General features: G+C 39.9%; 1 long non-coding RNA gene across 1 annotated transcript in view; it reads right to left on the bottom strand.

Moving 5' to 3' along the window:
• Window positions 1-6,835: 6,835 nt before the first annotated feature.
• The window catches only part of LOC125485016, a 33,971-nt gene continuing 22,168 nt past the window's right edge, over window positions 6,836-18,638 (bottom strand). The window contains exon 4 of the long non-coding RNA XR_007263794.1: window positions 6,836-8,012. This is a non-coding gene — a long non-coding RNA (uncharacterized LOC125485016). The remainder of the gene's footprint in view (window positions 8,013-18,638) is intronic.

Genomic DNA, 18,638 nt, shown 5'->3' on the forward strand with positions numbered 1-18,638 from the left:
AGAGGAGCAGGAAGGCTGACGTTTCGGGCCTAGACCCTTTTTCAGACAAAATTCAGAAAAAAATATTTTTTTTTCTGAAGAAGGGTCTAGGCCCAAAACGGCAGCCTTCCTGCTCCTCTGATGCTGCTTGGCCTGCTGTGTTCATCCAGCTCTACACCTTGTTATCCAAGAGCCAGGGGAATGTTTTTACATCCACAGTAGCAAGCAAACATTTCTGCAATTCAATGTCACAACTGAAAGGTAGCACCTCTGACAATGCAACGGTCTCTCAGGATGGACATCCTAGGTGTTTACCACTCCAGAGATTTGTATGCACTAGGCACCACAAACTTCTGACTCTCAGATGCAAGTGTGCTACCAAATTGGCCAAGGCTGACTTATCACTGACTATTTGCCCGTTCTGAATTTCAGGTTGAGGTTAATATAAATAGCTACAGCACCCACCAAAAGTAGACAAGCCTAATGAATAAATACTAATTAGGGTCAGAGGAAAAATACACTGTTTTGTCTGTCTATGTGGTTACTGCTTATTTTTAATGCCATCCACAAACCACTGATGGAATAAGTCAGGAAGTGGTCATAGAGAGGGTTTCTAAGGGATCCTCAGCTGCTCTTTTGTAAAATATGGGGAAGTTTTGAAAACCATTCCTCTTGCATTACAGTTAAGGGTCTTTTTGCTACATAGGCAGTTTCAGAATGCTTGTAGTAGTTGTAGAACTTCTTGAAATTTTAACAGATTTCTGTCAATCCATTTTATTTTCTTTCAAATCCTTTCAGCAATTCCACAAGACCAAGAAGGAGATAACCAGCAGGAGGTTGGAGCAAACAGAATTACAGTTGCAAGAGAGAGATTTTTTTAAACATATGGCTTTACACTTCTAGCAGCAGGTATAACCCAGGACAAGAAACCTGCATTTGTCCAAGAAACAGAGCATTAGAGAAGCCCCGTTTCCAGCAATGACATTTGCATTGTTTCCTGCAATTAACATACAATCGACTGCCATAACTGGCACTACACTAAAGGTCAGTAGGGTGCTTTGGACTATCTTCCAGGCTGCCATTGAGACAGCAGTGCCATCAATCAGTCTTTAGTAAAAGACTGTATTAAGTGGATGACTGATGCCAAATTGGCTAGATCAAATAGTTTGCTTCCTTTTAACTGGTCTCCAACACTACTCTTTGTGAATAAAGCTGAACAAATATATTTTTGTCTATTATCTGTTTTTAGGTTATGTTTAAATTCCATCAGCCTTTGAGGAAATGGGCAAAGCCATATGTTTGTTTGTGAAAGATTCCTTTGTGTATGACTGTATATTTGACTGTTGTGGTAAGAAGCAGCTTGATGAGGCAGGATAAGATTCCCACTGGATTGTAGGTTTTACTGGAAAAGATTGAAGTATTTGTGGAGTAATTATTGTTTATTGATGCAAAGAGAATGAACTAATTGAAACCATAATGTAGTTGCCAGTTTGTATCAGAGAGAGGGGCTGTTGATCAATGGATAGGCAATTGGGAGTAAGTGGGAAACAATTGGAACAGATTATGAAATGAAAAGAAAGGGAAACATGATCAGGAGCAAATGGGGGATTGGGAGAAAAAGTGTAGGTGATCGGGAGGAGGTCAAAAGGGAACAGGCAACTGTCTTTAAGACTTCCAGTGGATCTAAAAGGACCATGCCTGCTTCTCATGGCTCCAAGTTCACATAAGCATTAAAAAAAAGACCATTTTAATGGTGAGCTCCAGCATTCTATATAACAGCTGCCAGGAACTGGCTGCACTCAACATTAAGCCATTTGTGTTTATACTTCAAAGTATTTTTTGTCAGCCTTGCAGACTACTTTTTAATTAAATTCAAAACACAGAAAAAACTATGGTGCAACACTTTGGCTTGCTCTTTGCATTGTCTGAACTTTTCAAAAGGTCCAACTGATTCCACAGTAGACTTTGCACTGCATTTTTCTATATCTGGCCCCTATCCTGTATGTATATATCCCCACAGTGGTGGCCAACTGCACGCAACTTTGAGGCAGAGACACAAAACTATTTGAAACTTTCTAGTAGATAACAGTCTAAGGTCGAGCACTATTGCCCTGATCTCCTTTCTTTTGGCTAGAAAATCTGGCTTACAATCAATTAGCATCGTTGTGTCAAACAGCTATAGATATTGAATAACTTTATTTGTTCACAGGGTGAGGGCATCGCTGACCAGGCAGCATTTATTGCCCATCCCTAATTGCCCCAAGGGCAGTTAAGAGTCAACCACATTGCTGTGAGTATGGAGTCACATGTAGGCCAGACCAGGTAAGGATGGCAGTTTCTTTCCCTAAAGGGCATTAGTGAACCAGATGGGTTTTTCTGACAATCGACAATGGATTCACGGTCATTATTAGATTCTGAATTCCAGATATTTATTGAATTCAAATTCCACCATCTGCCATGGCAGGATTCAAACCCGCGTCCCCAGAACACTATCTAGGTTTCTGAATTAACAGTCCAGTGATAATACCACTAGGCCATTGCCTTCCCTCAACTTGGTTACTTTGCAAGCCTGTAGCCCAAATGTGATGGGAATGCTGCACAATTTCAAGCAGCTGTTATGATATGGAGATGTTCATTCAAGATGGGCAGGTGGAGGGGTTGGGAATCATGACCAGATGCAACTAGAACAAGTAAAGCTTCGTAGAACCAGGGGTAAGATTCTTGCCTCACAACTCATGATCTACAATGAGTAAGAAACATCTAGGGGCTTGTGAGATTCACTCAGCTGATCCATTAATCTGAATTTTCCCAAGTACAATGGAAAGAGATTTTGTTCTGGTTGTCAGATCTAATCCAAATGTTCTTCAGTCTACGACTAGTGAATGATCCTAAAGGAAACCTGGAAGAAAATTAAATACAAAAAAAAGTGTCAAAATTTTACAATTATAATGACAAACAAAGTATTATTTTATTGTAAAAAGTGTCATAACACAGATAACCACATATTAGTTGTAAAATAGAAATAATTTTCCAGTTCCTTTGTGAATATCCAATAAAGAAAAATAGTAATGGGGAAAATAAAGAATACATAATATAATTATTCCATTCACAGTGTCTATGTTTTACTTAGGAAAAGATTTGAGGCAAATGTTCTACTGTTAGAAACTATTACTGATATAGAACTTTAAAGCTTAATACAGGTTTTTTAAAAATGTGTTTTTTTTAAATGCATTGTTTATTTTCATGTTACTTGACATCAACGACATCCACGCTAGGTTTCCTGAGGTATTATTAATGATTGTGGAATATGATGTTCTGAGCAATTGCTCAGCAGCATTTTTTGAGTCAGAAAGTTGGGAGTTCAAACTGATTCCAGAGAATCAGGCACATAATGTTGGCCAACACTGTAGTGCAGTATTGGGTGGGATGTCTGCCTTCTAATGTGAGCATAAAGAAACCATGGCACCACTCAGAGAGCAGGAAACTGTCCTGTTGTTCTGCCAAACCAACCTAAAACAAACTGACCTGGATTTTCTGATGGCCCGACAGTCGTTTCCGTAGAATAGACTCCCCAGGGTGGCAGATTTTGAGGGAAATGTCTAGGCAATTGAAGAGTCTGTTCGGAAATTCTCTGGGCCTAAAATCCCCTGAAAATATCTATTAAAATTAGAGAATTCAGAGGGTCCTGCTGCAGTTAAGTAAATAGTTATGCAGGAAATGTTAGATTGTTAAAAAGCTAGCTTAACTTCAGAGTAATTGTGAAACTGCCTCCTTCAATGTAACACATACCACTCTCACTACACCACCACCAGACCTTAACCCAACATCCCAGGATGCAATAATCCCTACCATTGGACCTAACAGTCCCTTTTACCCCAGTTTTAGGAATGTGAGATCCTCTCTACTGCCAGGACTGACAACCATCTCCTTCACCCTCCATGGGGGCCCCTTAACAGCCCTTTGCCTCGCCAGACTCAATGTCCCCGTCCACGTCAACGTAACCCTGCCAACCCTAAATACTTCATCACTTACCTGGCCCCCTTGTCATCTGGCAGCCTGCAACCAGGCACTCCTGTTACCTGACACCCTACAGGCCTATGAACCTATTTAGCCAGCACCCTATTACCTGGCACCATAACCCCTACTGACCTTGCACTCTATCATCCTAGCAATCTTAATTCACATTTACCTTACTCATTTAACCTTTTGAAAGAGTTGTCAAAGTGGTTGTCTGTAATGCCAGACATTTGAATCGCAGAATAGGGTGGCAACTGAGTGTTGTGCGAAAGGGGGCATGGTTTGCCATCCCTTACTCTCCTGTACTACAAGGGACTAGTCAGACATGAAGTACAGCTCGTTGTTTCTGAGGTAGCCCTAATCAGAAACTCCTGTCAGAAGTGTGGAGTTCTTTCTTAATGTAAAAATTGTCCTTCGAGGAAGGAAATCTGCCATCCTTACCTGATCCAGCCTATATGTGACACCAAATTCACAGCAATGTGGTGGGCTCTTTACTGGCCAATAGGCAATAAATGCTAGCCTAACCAGCTATGCCAGAACCCCGCAAATGAATAAATAAGAGTGGAGAGGCAATCTGACTGTGATGGTCACCCCTCAGGGAATCTAACACATTATCTCCTTGTTCATTCTGTGGACGTGCATGGGAATTTGTTGTGCAGACATTGTTTACCACATTTTCTACATTCCTACTACACTTCAAAAGTATCCTTTAGATTATAAAATGCTTGGGCCATTCTAATATTGTGAAGGTATAAATGAAAGGTTTTGTGTTTTATTCAGGTTACTGCCCCCTAGCCAATGCCATTGATTTTTAATAGAGACCATAGTTTTCTGTGATAAAATGTTACAGAACAGGATTGAACAATGCAATTTTGCTTTTTCTCAAGTGAACTATTTACAACAATTTACCCTTACTGAATGCCTTTAATGAAGTATAAACATCCCAAAGAGGTTGGGTGCTAGTAAAATCTTGTTTGTTCTCCTGACATTTAATAGTTTTCCTTTTCAAACAGCTAATGCTTTTTGAAAGCATTATAAACTTTGCTGTACTAATGGTTTGTAGCAAAGAATGCTACTTGGATTAATCACTCCTTGTGTAACATTTTTCCACTTTACCTTCAATTCTTTTTTGTGATTTAAATGGATGTAAATCACCAGCTAGATGTTTCCAAGTGTTTTCTTTTGTCCAGTTTTTCTTTGGCTCAGCTATTTTTTAAAAACACTTCTCTGATTTGTACAGACAGAAAAGCTCCAGGTTGAATTCTCAGCCTATGCTTTTTTTTTAAACTGATCTAAGCAGAGAGTTAGATCAATTAGTTACAATTAAATAGCTTTAGAATAGAAAGTGAAGAGAGATTTTGTTATTCTGCCATGATGACCACTGCATGAAGGTAAGTGCATAATCGATGTTAGTTGAGGACTGGGGAAAAAATGAGCAATTTCTGGAAAAAGCTTCTGTTTCATCTGTTGATTAAAAAAAATCTTAGAATTCAGCATCACAGAAACATAATACTTCCTTCATCAAACCTACCTTGCTGCATTTGTTTACATGAGCCATTTAGTTGATTTTCACTGTATTTTCATAGAGTCACAGAGTCACAGAGCAAGGAAGCAGACTCTTCAGTCCAACCAGTCCACACCGACCATACTCCCAAACTAAATTAGTCCCCCTCCTGCTTGTGCTTCGCCCATATCTCTCCAAACATTTCTTATTCATGTATTTATCGAACTATCTTTTAAATGTTGTAACTGTACCCGCATCCACCACTTTCCATGGAAGTTCATTCCATACACGAACCACTCTCTGTGTAAAAAAGTTGCCTCCAAGTCTTTTTTAAAATCTTTCTGTCCTCATCTTAAAAATATGCCCCCTAGTTTTGAAATCCCCAGCCCTAGGGAAAAGACACCTGCCATTCACCTTATCTAGACCTGCATGATTTTATAAACCTCTATAAGGTCACTCCTCAACTTCCCACGCTCCAGTGAAAAGGTCTCAGCCTATCCAGCCTATCCTTATTACTCAAACCCTCCCTTCCCGGCAATGGCCGGGTAAATCTGTTATGAACCCTCTCCAGCTTAATAATATTCTTCCTATAACAGGGAGACCAGAACTGGACACAGTAGTCCAGAACAAGCCTCACCAATGCCCTGTTCAACATCAACAAAACATCCCAACCTCGAAGTCTGAGCAATGAATGCAAGCATGCTAAATGTCTTTTTAACCAACCTATCTATATGTGGTGCAAATTTCAAAGAATTATGTACCCATACCCCTAGGTATCTCTGTTCTGGAACACTACCCAAGGGACTACTTCTAATTGTATAAAGTCTTGCCTTTGCTTATTTTGCCAAAATGCAATACATCACATTTATCTGAATTAAACTTCATCTGCCACTCCTCAGCCCATTGACCCAATTGATCACGATCTCTTTATAAACTTAGATAACCTTCTTCACTGTCCACTATACCAACATTCCTGGTGTTATCTGCAAACATACTAACCATGCCTTCTATATTGTCATCTAAATCATTTCCCACTCCCTATAATGTTGAATATACATTTTAAAAGAACTATTTAGCTTCCTTTTAAAATGCTTTGTGGCCCCCGTTTTCAACAATAATTTAAGGCCAGAGAAGTATGCATTGTTCTTACTTCTGTAGAAATCTGGCTAGTCAGTACTTGGGAAACAAAGTGCTTGTTCTGTTGTACATTTGTTGACAACTGGAATAAAATCTGACCTTGAAATTAATCATTATATTCCGATAATCTAATGAATCATTCTGCTACTGATATCAGAGTATCACCAACATTTTATTAAATTTCAAATTTGTGTCAAGACTTGTGGAATATTATTAAACCTATTCGAACCTTCATTCAGTTGTAGTTGCTTTTACTTAGTTACATGAGTCTGCGTTAATCGACTGGATGCCGTGTACTTTGAGCCTGCTTTCGGGATGCATCTAATTAATCCTATACTGATCGGTGACTATTTGTACATGTTGTAAAAGACTGAGAATCTATTGCCTATTTAAGTCCTTAGTTCCTGTAAGTAACGGAAATATATGCTATATATTTGTTTTATTTTCTGAGAATTTACCTAAGCAAGACTAAGATAAACATTACATTCCAGGCTTAAATCTCATTTTAGCTGCAAGCTAGTACAAGAGCGTTAAACTCATTAAAACAACATTGTTGAAACATTTTCAATGGAATATTACAAAATGCTCTGAAGTTTGAAAGACTATTAGGTCAAATGGCTTTATGTAAAAGGGATATTTTTGTATTGATGCAGAGCTTCATTTCAGCCTTTTATTCTCAGTTTAATTAGTCACTTTAGAAAACATGGAATGCCAACAGTACCCCATTTCACTGTGCCAAAGCAATTAACATTATATAAATTCTCTCAGTTCCTTCTTAAAGCTAAATTCTCTAATGGCACCATTAGGTTTTCAGAACCTTGGCATTAAATTCCTTGGCACTGAGAATTCTTAGCTAAGGCACAAAGCACACACACGATCTTCCACAATAATTAGGCATTCCTTTCTTTAATCTTTGCAAAACCAAGGCGTAATAGCTTGGATTGGACAGTATCCAGTTTTCAAGTCTTGAACTTGCAGCTAAACCTGTGAGGTCCAGATGCCAGGAAATGGATGTTGTTGAACTGCTCTCTATCCGACTGTGAGCGGTTCCTACCCGTTTCTTTTTGAAGTGGTAACGAGCCTCATCGTAAATGTTTTTATAAGAACAGATTCAGTTTCACTGTCACACACCTGCCAGCTCCACAAGCCAAGCAGGCAATAGTTAAATCACTGTTCAGTATGTGTCCAGAGTTCCTGCACTGATTGGGTGTCAACTGGAGTAACTGGATAGTTGTATGTTTTGCTTTGTCATGACAGTGCTGTCCATGTTTGGTCTATTTTCGGTTTGGCGTTGGACTAATCTTCTTTAGCTGAACTTGTTTACTTGGGTGAAAGGATGCAAAGTGGTTCCTAAGTTTTTATATTTACTTCCAGACTGGGAAAAGAAAGGCATAAATTACTGAATTATTTTCTGTTCTAGAGCAATGCGCTACAGTATGAACAAAGTCAACAATGACAAGTAAAGCATTTGAAATATGTTTTTACTTTTCTACTCATAATGTTTACGGAATTCGGCTTCTTTATCTGGAAAATTCATTTGCTATCAGTGTATCCAGAGAACAGATAACAAGTTAATAAATACAGAGCAGAACAAGACAGATAAGCACAGGGATGCAATGGCACCATGATCACTGTGACATGTTTCAAACATAATTTTTGATGAGAATTTATGCTCAATGGCAGATGTTGCTGCACTTACTCCGTTAGTTACAATACAGTTTATATCACTAGTTTTCAAGCTTTCGTAGCTATAGGGATCACCTGAAAGTATTAATCCATTCATATGGGCCTTCATCTGAACTTAATTTAAATCCTTCTGCCTAGCGTAAATGGACAAGTGGATTCAAGTCACTATCCACTCTATTTGCATTGACATGCTAGCTGTAAGCATCGTGAACAGAGTCCTGAGATAGAAAGCTGGTTTGCTTGTTAGGCAGGAAGTAACTCGTAGTATAGAATCCTGTGGCCACTAAATATAGTCCAGTGCAGGACCATGTCCGGCCCCACTCTTCCTGTCAAGGTGCCTGCCTGGGAGAGCTTTGCAGAAGTGACCACTTCAGAGGCCGTCTCTGGATCTGCTGTCCAATTAAAGATGGTGGGTAGTTTCCAAGGGCAGCAGGTCCAAAACAGGTCTTGCAGCCTTGGAAGATTGGCAGCCCTACTGTCAGAATGCACCACCATTTTGAGACAACCGCTGAAGTTAGAATTCCTTAAAAGGAAATTCTGGCCCAGCCACTTCAGTAGAGAGGAAACACCCTACAGGATGATTGGCAGGCACAAATGTGACCTGCTGACCAATGTTTTTGGGTGGGGATGGGGTGGTTAAACTAACAGACCTCATGTATCTCCCTGGCCAGTCAGAAGCTCCTTGTGGCATTTCAAATCAGTTCATAAATGGTCAATTAATTATTCAAATGGGCTACCTGCCACTTCTTGGTTGGCATCCTCTGCCGGTGGTGACTGCTTCCAGAAGGGTCAGCCACAAGTTGGAATGTTTTTGTTTGCTGACCTGATGCTAACATTTTTGATTTTTCCTCCCTGTGCTGTCTTCAGGCCTACCCCTCTGGGACTGGGAAGATTCTGCCCATAATATTCAAATTGGGTCCAATGACATACATAAGAACCTGACTGCCATTTTGAAGTTCAGATGGGAGTAACGTATCCTATACATGCTCTATGTGTTTGTATGGAGCAGTATACAGCCTAACCAGTCATCCTGTAATGATGCTGTTCAAAACAGTTTGGGAAATGTTAGATTTCTTTTCAGTGGTGGTAGGAAATACAGGAGTGCTTGTACTGGACCCAAATCAGATAGCAGGCATTGTCCCACTGTCTGAGATTCCTCTGGATCCCCTCTCCTCTTCTGCAACCCTCTCTAAAGAACGAAACCCACTAACTGCTTTACTTCCAGATTGCCCATGTTAACTTGGTAGCCATTCATAATGAGGCTCTGTTCCTGTTTTGCAAAGAAAGTCAGTTTTAATTTTGACCACTTTAAACCACAACGTACACGATTTTAATATTCTCTTCTCCCAAAAAGTATCTGGTTCAAAGGTGCAAAAGAATGTCAAAAACATGTTTCACTAGGTCTTTGAGAACTAACTGAAAGACCAAGATGCCAGACTCTAGATAAATTGTGTAGGAAAGATATCTCAATATTCTCAAACTGCAGAACAAAAAGGCATAAAATCAGACTCAGAAGTGAAAAGATGAACATGCAGTTTGAAATTTTACATCAAAACCAGTGAAAAGGCAATGTTGGTAGGTTGTGATTTTTTTGGAAGTGCTTTTTTGGAGAAAATGAGAACAATCGAATGTGTGATATTTCTGGACTTAGGGACTGACCTGATAAATCAGATTACTTTTTTTTCTGGTACATAGCTTTCTATTTTTATCTGAGTCATTGGAAAGAACTATTTTAGGGTACTGCTAGGTAAACTGAAGGCTAAATGCTTTCTGTGATGTTGGTTTCATAAAAATTTTGTAGGAATATTAAGAATTAAATGTTCTGCCACTATATGTTTGCGCAGAATGATTAAAGTGAAGGGATTTTTCCATTTACTTTGAACTGCACACAGGGCTTTCACAATCAGAAATTCACAAGTAGCATCAGTTTTAGTTTTGTTAACTTGTACCTAAAATAGACCATTTGCTATTTTGTTCCAACAAAAGTGATACATTTCTTTCTTCTTCAGGCTTCTGGAATTGTTTTAGTAGAGATGATAGGGTGAAGCTAGAGACAGTTCCTATTATAGAAAGTTGAATGGTACTGCAGATATCTTTAAAGAACGGGTATCAAGATGATTGGGGTCTGCAGGGAAGGGACAGAATTTAAAGATTAAGAGTGAAAGGCAATTAACTTCAAAAGAAACCAGTAACCGAACAGAACACACAAACTTTCATTAAACAGCAACAGACACAAGGGCAGCAATATTTGTCAAAGCATTGATCACCTTAAACTCATTTTGCATGGGCTTGTTAGGATTGGATACTTTTTTCAAACTGTTCAAGGATATCTTCTTTTCAGTGAGAATTACTTCTTAGATTTCTCATTCTTGAATGGTCTACTGAACATCCAGGTATGTGATTAATAGATTTGAATTCTAGGCAGCTCCATTGCTGACACATCCTGTCACAAAGAGGATTTGGATGTTTAACTACTCATGAGGACACTTGTATCCTTTATATTCTAACTTCATGTCATCCAATTGTTTATTCTTCATGGAGCTGCTGCTTTATTTTAGTAATTGTCCATGTTCTAGATATTGATGGTGCATTGGTTGCAATTTTCTCATCTAGGCAGAAGCAGGGTTGTGGCAAAAATCAGAAAGACATGCTCTGGGATAGCTTTCCAATGTTGTCCTGCTCCTCTGCAGCTGTGCCAGGGTGGCATTGGACACTGACAGCCACCTTGATGGCATCAGTATGAAATCTCCATGTTAGTGATCAAGTTGACTCTCTGAACCAACTGGTGAAGCAATGTCTTTTAGGGAAGGAAATCTACCATTGTTATGCAGTCTGACCTACATGTGACTTCTGAAACGTGGTGATGTAGTTGACTCTTAACTCCTCTTCAGCAAGACAGTCAATTCAAGGCCAGAGATAGTAGGAACTGCAGATGCTGGAGAATCTGAGATAACAAAGTGTAGAGCTGGATGAACACAGCAGGCCGAGCAGCATCAGAGGAGCAGGAAGGCTGACGTTTTGGGCCTAGACCCTTTCTGAAGAAGGGTCTAGGCCCGAAACGTCAGCTTTCCTGCTTCTCTGATGCTGCTTGGCATGCTGTGTTCATCCAGCTCTACACCTTGTTATCCCCAATTCAAGGCCAATTTGGGATGAGGAATAAATCTCCAACTTGCCCATGAAAGAATAAACTAAAAGCAATGATCATCTACCAAATGATAAGCCATACAATTCTCATTGTGCCAGAGCTAACACGTGTCTTTTCTCTCTGTCAGGTACTTCATGTGACAGCAGCAATTGTTAGGCTATGCAGATCAGAATTAATAATGTGTAATGTGGAAATGTAATACAAAGCAATAAATGTTATCTGACAATTCCAAATAGGAAATTCAAACTAACTTTTTTTTTTCGTATAACCTATTTAACTTATACATAACTTATGTAACCACAAAGGCTTTGTTCTCCTTTCTTGCTGCTGATCCCTACTAAGTGGAGTCCTTATGACAGTCATAGAGTTATACAGCATAGAAACAGAACCCTTGGGCCTACCATGTCTATGCTAAATAACAAACGCTGAATTACACTAATCCAAGTTGTTAATGTAAATAACAAACAGCGCAGGTCCTAGTACCAAACCCTGTGGCACACTGCTGGTCACAGGCTTCCAACTACAAAGACAACCCTCCACTGTCATCCTTTACCTCCTTTTTTTCTTTATTCATTCACAGGATGAGGGCATTGCTGGCGAGGCAGCATTTATTGTCCCTCCATAATTGCCCAGAGGGCAGTTAAGAGTCAACCACATTGCTGTGGGTCTGGAGTCACATGTAGGCCAGACCAGGTAAGGATGGTAGTTTCCTTCCCTAAAGGACATTAGTGAATGAAATGGGTTTTTCCAACAATCAACAATGGATTCAAGGTCATGATTAGAATCTTAATTCCAGATATTTTATTGAATTCAAATTCCACCATCTGCCCTGGCGGGATTTGAACCCAGGTTCCCAGAATGTTATCTGGGTCTCTGGATTAATAGTTTAGCGATAATACCACTAGGTCATTGCTTCCCCCCGCTGAGCCAGTTTTGTATCCCATTTGCCAACTTGCCTTGAATCCCACGACCTTTTACCTTTTGGACCAGCCTTCCATGTGGGATCCTGTCGTAGGCCTTATTGAAGTCCACATAGAGCACATTAACTGCTCTACCCTCATCAATATATTTAGCCTCCTTTCAAAAAACTCAATTAAATTTGTCAGACAGGATCGCCCTCTTGAAAAAAAAACCCATGCTAACTGTTCCTGATTAATCCCTGCCATTCCAATTATTGATTAATCCTGCCCTTCAGAAATTTTTCCAATAATTTTCATACCACTGATGTCAGACTAACTGATCAGTAATTACCTGACCTATCCCTGCTGCTCTTCTTGAGCAAAGGAATCACAGTAGCTCTCCTCCAGTCATCTGGTACTTCACCTGTGGCCAGCAAGGTATCAAATATCTCCCCAGGGCCCCAGCAATCTCCTTCCTTGTCTCCCATAACGGTACGAGATATATCTCATGAGGCCCTGGTGCATCTTATGCCTGTTAAAATATCTAACACTTCCTCCTTAATTAATCTTAATGTATTCTAGAACCTCATCATCAACTGAAATCCCCAGCTTTCTTTCTCCTCTGTGAATACAGATGAAAAGTATTTATTTAAGGCATCACCCATATCCACTGGCTCCATGCAGAGGTTGCCCTTTGGACTCTAGTAAGACCCACCCTTTCCCTGGTAATCCTTTTACTTGGAATTTACTTATAAAAAGCCTTGGGGCTTTCCATGATCTTGACAAGAACTGATTCCTTTTGATGGTGCTTCACCACAAGTCTCATGCTTACCATTGTCCAGTAGTAACTGAGGTAACTTACTGAAGCTTACAACTGTTACAGAATGACTGGCATCCCAGGTGCCAATCGATGTAAATAGCTAGTGCTATTCCTCTTCCTCAGAGTTGCCTGCAGATAATATGCACTGCAGGTCCAAAACCCTCTGCTCTATGGTACTGAGCAAAGCACAGCACACAATGATCATTCTGGAGGTCTAGTTGGCATTTGCCTGAAGATCTGTCGAGATCAACATAGCACAATGCTGTACAGCAACATGTCCACCCCTTGACTGAAGTCTGCTGACAATCACGAAAAGCTGCCTGTTTTTAGGTCTACGCTAAGCAGCATTGCAAGATAAAAAGTACTGTGAGCCTTTAAAGTGCAGCTGAAGGAGAAAAATTCCCAAAGCCAAGGCCAGACAGGGATGCTGTGAGCATCGCAGTAGGTGCAAAGTGAGTGACCTCTAAGAAAGCGTGCAGCCCTGGGATGCAGTTGGTTCAATCCATGAACCTGAAGCATTCAAGTGTAGAACCATTTTGTAAATGGATTGGAGATGTGCCATGATGACACGGTGAGACTGGTATTTGCATGCAGGAGGGGTGCACGTGGCTGCTGCTCCTGGAGTGTACCGAGAGACGTTGGTGCTGGGTGCCCAAGAAAGAAATCCAGAGGAGCAAGTGGTAAGCTGGAGTCACCAGGTAACTGCTCTGACGTTCATGTCAGAATTTGTCACTGTCTAGTTTCTAACCAGCAGATGGGGGAATGGGAAACTGCACATTAATGAGGTGAGATTAACTAATAATGAGATGCTAATGGAAGCAAATAGGCCCCTTTCCACTCACTAGCAAGTCCTCACTTTGCCATTTAATATTTGGTTGGAAAGTGGAATGTTTTGCTCTCGACATCGAGGAACTCATTACCGAGTATCTCATTCAATTTTATCCACTTTTTTACCATGGCCCATCATTCAGGGGCCAGGAAGATTCCATCCAAAAGTGATAGATTTACTTTCACATCTCCCCTTCCAAACTTTAGTCCAACTATTTGAATTGGAGATCATTCTGAGGGTGTTTCCAACTGGCAATGCTGGATATTTTTCTATTTTCTTGAAAAATAGAGGTAATAAAAGCAGAGTATAACAACAAAATCCAATGATTTCTTTGACCTGGACTTGACAGGACAAACAGATCACTAATCGCAACCTGTTGTCTGTCATTCTGCTTTCAAGTTTGTTACATTGACAAACTGCGAACGTTATTACTTAAAATAAAAATCTAATCCTAACTCAGTATTACACCTCGTAGATCTAGACTTGGTTTTGAAAAGCTTAAATGTGATGCCAGATCTGATGATTCTCAAAGAAAGCAATAATTCCTCTGATGCAACCCCTTTGATGGATTTATCTCGTTCTTTTCATTTCAGTTGATTTAAGATGCTCTGGCTATGCCAAAAACATTGTAATGTCAAATCTTCTTGACATCAGCACAGTGCAATGATAGGAAAAGAATTTTTTTTGACTGCATCAATGTTTAATCAGCACTTATGAAGAAACTGTTTATGCTGTGTTTGCATTCTGTCTGTATTACTTTGACAATTCATGCATTGCAAAGAAAAGGATCATGAACAGCAATAAGAGTCATAATTCCAAGAATTTAAATTTATAGACTTCAAAAACATATTTAGACTCATGTGAAGTGAAGCCAAAAGCAGACAAGCACAGCAGAAAGATTCAACACAAATCATAGTTAGACAGTACTCGGTACTGTTTTCAATGTAACTTGAATAAAATTATCTTAGAAGTTGCTGTGTAACAGCTTTTTGATAAATAGCTGTATGGGTATATTTCAATTACATAAAAACAAATTGAAGCAGAGTTTAAAGATAAAGGGTCTCCTGTTAAATTAAGAGATGCATCTCTGAGGGTCATTAGTCTTTGGAATTCTCTTTTACTGATAGCAGTAGATGATGGTTCACTGAATATATTAAAGACTGAGTTGGTCAGACTTTTGAGGTTGATGGTAGAAGGCTGTTTGTGTGATTGGAGGCCCTTGTCTGGTGGTGTAGCACAGGGGTCAGCGCTTGGTCCCTTATCAAATGTGATATAAATAAACAATATAGAAGAAAACATGGGGATAATGATAAATATGCCTGCAGGTGGTACAAAGATTAGCCAGGTGGTTGACTGTGATGAAGAAGGTCTTAGGTTACAGGAAAATATAGACGTATTGGTCAGATAGGCAGACTATTGGCAGATGGAATTTAACCCTGATAAGTGTGACGGTATGCACTTTGGAAGAAGTAACAAGACAAGGGAACGGGACACTAGGAAGCTCAGACAAACATCTTGGGGTAATAAGAACAAAGTTGCTGGAAAAGCTCAGCAGGTCCGTTTCTGAGGAAGGGTCACCGGACCCGAAACGTTAACTCTGTTTTCTCCTCCACAGATGCTGCCAGACCTGCTGAGCTTTTCTAACAACTTTGTTTTTGTTCCTGATTTACAGCATCCGCAGTTCTTTTGGTTTTTAAACATCTTGGGGTGCTTGTCAACAGGTCCTTGAAGATGGCAGGACAGGTTAATAGGGCAGATAAGGAGGAGTATGGACACTTATCTTTATTGTGGCATAGATTATAAGGGTAGGGAGTTTATATTGGAGCTGTACAAAACTTAGATTAGGCTGCAGCTGCAGTATTGTGTGCAGTTCTGGTCTCTGTAGGAAGGATGCAATTGTACTGGAGGAGGTGCAGAGGAGATTCACCAGGATGTTTCGTGGGATGGAGCAGTTCAGCTATGAAGGGAGGCTGGATAGGCTCAGGTTGTTTATTTTGTAGCAGTGAAGGATGAGCAGGGACCTGATTGAGGTGTATAAGATTATGATGGAGATGGACAGGATGAATAGAAAGCAGTTCCCTTTAGCTGAAAATTCAATAACTAGGGGACACAATTTTAATGTGAAAAGCAGGAGATTTAGAGAGAATTTGAGGAAAAAATTTTTCCTAGAGGGTGCTGAAAATCTGGAATGCTCTGCAGGAAACCTCACAACCTTTGAAGAAAAAAAGCACTTAGATGAACACTTGAAACGTATAGCATTTGAGGCTACAGGCTAAGTGCTAGAAAGTGGAACTGGTGTAGATTTAAAGTATTTTGTTTTAATTGGTGCAGACTTGTTGGGCTGAAGGGCCCTTTTGGTACTATATGTTTCAATGATTCAATGTCTAAGATCAGGTTCAGGAATGTAAATCTGGACAATTTAGAAGTAATTATTTTCTTTTCAAATTGAAAAACTGATGTTTTCAAGGTTAGAATCATGGAAATAATTCATTTTTTATTGTAATTCAGGTGAATTTGGACTCAATAACTCATTTCTGACCAGTCCATTGAGTTGTAGAGATCACAGATTTACCTTTGAGATAGCAAGAACTGCAGATGCTGGAGTCAGAGATAACAAACCGTGGAGCTGGAGGAACACAGCGGGCCAGGCAGCATCAGAGGAACAGGAAAGCTGACGTTTTGGGTTAGGACCCTTCTTCAGAAAAGATTTCTGAACAAGGGCCCTGACCCGAAACATCAGCTTTCCTGGTCCTCTGATACTGCCTGACCTGCTGTGTTACTCCAACTCCACACACTGTTATCACAGATTTATCTTTGTTTGATTTGACTACACAGAACACAGGAATACTAAATGTTGGACAAAAAAAATGCAAGACATATACCAATACAACAATGAGAACATGAAGAGTCAAATGGGAAATTACAGAGAATAATAAACTGATGGAATAGTCACAGTACTGAAGTAAACCATTCCGTCTATTGTGTCTGTGTTGCCTCTTTATTGATCTATTCAGCCAGTCCCAGTACCCCGCCTTTTCTCCTTGACTGTTTCTCTTCAGATAATTACTCAGTTCTGTTAAAAACCACAAATGACTCCTCGATGCACTCTCAGACAGTGCATCCCAGATCCTAACCATTCACTGGTTATTATTAACCATTATTGGTTACCAAAAGATGAGGTAAAACAAAATGCAACACACACATTTGCAATGAGAGGTCGGTAAAAACAAAGTTAAAGTTAAGATATATGAATCAGTCCTTGGTTCGAACATGTGGAGTAAGTAGTGAGTCATCGTGGCTGATTTTAGTGGTGTTGACTTTGGCTGTTGAGCAGTTGGTTTGGAGACTCTGAGTTCTGCAGATTAGCTGAAAGGAGTTGCCTCGTTTCCGACTCAATTGTGGCTTTTGATGGTGACTTGCTTCCAGCAATCAGGGACAGAGTCCTTTTTCCTTTTTACTTTCAAATGCAGGAACCATGATGCTATCTGTTCAATAAAACATCTGGTTCAGTGATGTCCTTTAGGTAAGGAAATCTACCAGCCTTACCTGGTCTGGCCTACATGTGACTCCAGCCCAACTTCAATATGGTTGATTCTTAACTGCCCTCTGGGCTATTAGAAGTGCACAATAAATGCTGGCCTCACTCACATCCCATGAAAGAAAATAAAGTAAAGTTCTCAGCTGTAACCTTCACAGCACATTCTAACCCATTAGCACTGGAACACCAGATCAGCACACACAGGAGAAGTGTAGTTGGTTTTTAAACCCTTCTCTTGTGCATTCTTGACCGCGGTAAACACAGGTATGTCTTTCACCAAGACTGTTTTCTTTTACCTCTCATTGCGTCTGCAGTCTGGGATGTAAATCACAGGAGATGGTTCAGATTTTTGCATTATTTGTCTTCCTTTTAAGTGTTTCTCTGAATTTCATTAACACCGTTCCAGGTGCAATATATCAGGGTCTCTTTTGAGGCTGGATATCATGCACTCAGGAATTTTCCAGCCAGTCACTGAATTAGTTACGTTCTCAGCCATCTCCAGTTTGTATCACTTTTCAAAACAAAACTTGTCTGTAAATCCATAAGTAATTTGGGACAATGATCCGTTGACATGGCAATGGATTCAGACCAAATGATTTAATTTCCTCGGGTAAGTATTGACAAGCTTTCCCCTGCCTTCATAGATATTGAGCAAAATTCTAGAATGCCTGTCTACTTTCTTTCCACAGTAGTAAGGAAAATTGCCAGAGGATATAGACAGGCCAGAGACCTGGGTGGAGAAACAGCAGATGGAATTTAATCCAGACAATGTGAGGTGATGCAGTTTGGAAGATCTAATGTGGGAGGGAAGTAAAGAGTAAATGGCAGAAACCTTAGTAACGTTAACATAGAGAGGGATCTAGGTGTACAGGTGGCAACACAACTGGATAAGGTGATCAAAAAGGCACATGGCCTGGTTGCCTTCAGCGACTGGAGGATAGAGTATAAAAATTGGCAAGTCATGTCGCAGCTGTATAGAACTTTAGTTAGGTCACATTTGGAATGTTGTATACAGTTGCAGTCGCTATATTATCAGAAGGATGCAGAGGCTTTGGAGAGGATATAGAAAAGTTTTATCAGAATG

Source organism: Rhincodon typus, chromosome 15, assembly GCF_021869965.1.
Source record: "Rhincodon typus isolate 14 chromosome 15, sRhiTyp1.1, whole genome shotgun sequence".
Lineage (NCBI taxonomy): Eukaryota > Metazoa > Chordata > Chondrichthyes > Orectolobiformes > Rhincodontidae > Rhincodon > Rhincodon typus.